Source organism: Anser anser (genome assembly GCF_964211835.1).
Source record: "Anser anser genome assembly, chromosome: 5".
In the NCBI taxonomy this organism is placed as follows: domain Eukaryota; kingdom Metazoa; phylum Chordata; class Aves; order Anseriformes; family Anatidae; genus Anser; species Anser anser.
Window position 1 is genome coordinate 24638249 of NC_139725.1, and position 2976 is coordinate 24641224.

At 38.3% G+C, this 2976-nt stretch overlaps 1 long non-coding RNA gene across 2 annotated transcripts; it reads left to right on the top strand.

The window, feature by feature from the left end:
- The first annotated feature begins 1125 nt into the window (after positions 1–1125).
- LOC310899981 lies at positions 1126–2762 on the top strand. Of its 2 annotated transcripts, none has more exons than XR_014584749.1 (2): positions 1126–1770; positions 1988–2762. It is a non-coding gene; the product is annotated as an uncharacterized lncRNA (long non-coding RNA). The 2 variants fall into 2 exon arrangements; XR_014584750.1 differs by having other exon boundaries at positions 1126–1623.
- Positions 2763–2976: the final 214 nt, after the last annotated feature.

Sequence of the window (2976 nt, forward strand, 5' to 3'; positions counted from 1 at the left end):
GAATACATCAATGTTATAGAAAGGCATATGTTCAGTCTAAAAAGTAGGCACATAAAAAAGCAAAAATATATTGGGTCTGCAGAGCTCAGGTAACAACGCACGTCATTTTCGAGAGGAAAATAACTAATGAGGGGCACATTCTCATCTTCAGTACATCACAGAGGCTGGCATTCAGAGGGCATTTAAAGATCCTGATAATTCAAAAATAAATACTCTCTGTGAAAGTTTCTATTATGTTGACATATAAAGGTATTTATACCATTCAGTGCAACTCAAAGCACTTTGGCAAGTACTGTGTAAATTACATATCTGTAGATGGAGTGACTCTCGCAGTCACACAAAACCACTAATATTATATATACTTTGAATTATTTCTAATTCAAGCATGACCACTGGCCCTTTGCCACTTAATGTATGACATTAGTTTTACATCTCCTCTCAATAATAGGAGCTCCAATTATGCAGCATCTTCGTGTAATGAAATTTACCATCTTTAGTGTGAATCTAAATTATAGTTCTGAATATTTAACCTGCAGGAATTTGGTCTGGAGCTGTTCCACTGCACCGCATCTCTATATAGCTCATATATATCTAAAATCAATGGAACAAAAGTCTGAATATGTTTGAATATTGCAAATCTAATACTACAGCTGGTGAAACTCAGAGGTTTTGGGACTCAGTCCAAAGACTGCAAAGGCTAGTAGAAAGATTCTGAAATGTTTCAGAAGTCTAATCCACAATCTATTTAATTCTTACAGGGTGTTATGTCCTGATTTCTACTGTAAATACATAAATTGCTGATGATTCACTCAGAATTAGTTACACGTTCACTTGAAATCTGGCCTTCACTAGCACGGACCCTTTTCAGAAAACTTGACTTGAGTTTTCATTTAGTTAAACAGACAAGATTTCTGACTATATGTTTCAGAATATGCTTGTTTTGTTTTTTAAACTTTCACTCGATATAGACCCACCAGGTTCAAAGCACAGCTGAACAGAGGAAACCAACAGATGCAGCAGTTTGCAAATCAGTTTCTGAGCTCTTCTTTGAATTCTTCTCGAGGTTTGGGGCACTTTGTCAGAGATCTGTGACCACCTGGGAACCCTCAAGAGGAAGGTGAGGTTGCCTGCTGCTACCAGCTAAGGCTAAGGATAAAGAGTAGTTCTAGCAACTTCTGACAAACTCTGTCAGCTGTCCTTAAGTAAAGGGTGTCCACAGTCTTTGTACTAGCTGAACCCCAATTAGGGAGTGTCAAAAACCTCCCTTTTAATCTGTGCCTGGAAGTGGTCTATATAAGAGACAGACCAAGCACTCAGTCAACAGATGTAGCAGTTTGTACAAAAGGGTATGAGGAAGAAGTCTGAAAACTTTCTCTCCCTGGCACATGCATCCTTAGATTTAGTGTTCATAGGGCATGGTCCCCAGACAGCAGTAGCTTTTCCTTTACTAATAGGCTCTTGGACCTAGATGGGCTTTGGAAAGACAATGCAGCTCCACAAGTCTCATGCTGTAGGGATTGAATGGGACCACTTACTGACGCTGGAGAATGTGAATTTTTTGTCTGCAGGAGGTGGTCAGTTGCTGAGCAGCTGTACTATCAAGTCAAAGAGCTGTGGGAGGAGGTAAGCAGACTGTGTAACATTACAGAGGATTAGAAAGAGGTCAATTGGATCTTCTCCGAGACCCTGCATCTTCAAGAGGCCAAACCTTTATCTGCAGTGGAAGGTGATGAAAAACCTCTGTCTATGAAGTCAGTCCTTTATAGTCAAGTAAGCTTTCACTTCACCTTCTAAGAAAACTTACAAGATTACTTGGCAGCAATGTTCCTGGCTTGTATAACACTAACAATTTATGTTAGATCACTTGCTTTAGCATGCAAGTATTAGAAATCCACATAGCAGCTAAATCTGTTAGAATGTGGATTTCTGCTCTATGCCATAGAAAAGTGTAATAGCAGTCCCCAATGTCCCAGAAATTTATTTTCAGGTTCAGAAGTAAATATATGGAGAACACAATGGAAATGACTGATGTGCTTCATTCCACTGCCAGACATTGAAGTAAATGGAAATGCCAAGGAGAGCTTCAAGTTCTTCGTCTTAAAGGAAGAAGAGGGAAACATTTGGGTGCTTAGATATAGCTGAAATTCTTAATCATTTCCCAGTTGCTACTGAAATGAAGTCTCTCTAGGGAGCATAAAGATATGGGAGGATATGTCTGCCTGAGGAATTCTAACACAACTGTACTGCCTGTAAAAACTGATGTATAGAAGAGCAGAAGGAGCTAATAAGAGGCATGATTTCCACAAATCTACAGTGAGAATGAATAACTAACTACACAGTAAGTTTCAGCAAAATACAGGCACAGCTGTTTGAAAATTGGCATTTCCCATCTTCATCATATCAACAGATGTCAGCTTTCATTAAGCAGCAGCTTGAAAGCCCTAAATAATAAGAGGCTGAAATATCAAGGGTCTACATTATTATCTGTCTTGTACTCTTTGACTGCCAAGCATTTCCAGTGCAGGCTATAACAAGCAGCTGAATGAGCTAACCTTCACTATATTTTCTTGAGAATTAAACAAAATGACACTAAAGGCAACCTTGTAAAAAGAACTTCAAAATTTGAGATGATTTAGAACCTGAGTACTCCTCCGAACAGACTTCTTTCTGTTAGAAGGCAACCTTATTGAAGGTGAAGCTCCATGCATACCCTTGGGCAGGGTAAAGACTTTGACTCCCCAGTCTGAACTGGGGCCCAGAATCCAACAGCCTGTGCTGTTGAACTTTAAACAAGGTAATCAACAATAAATTGTTTTGCCCAGTAAAGCATTTTATTTTGTTTTATATTATTTTATATTTTATTTTATTCAACCTGATATTATGAAAGCTTTTCTCATCCTGTGGCTTATGTAACTTGTTTTACATCAGAAATGGTAAATCTGTTTGATAAAGTGATATATTTTTATTTGTTTGTTT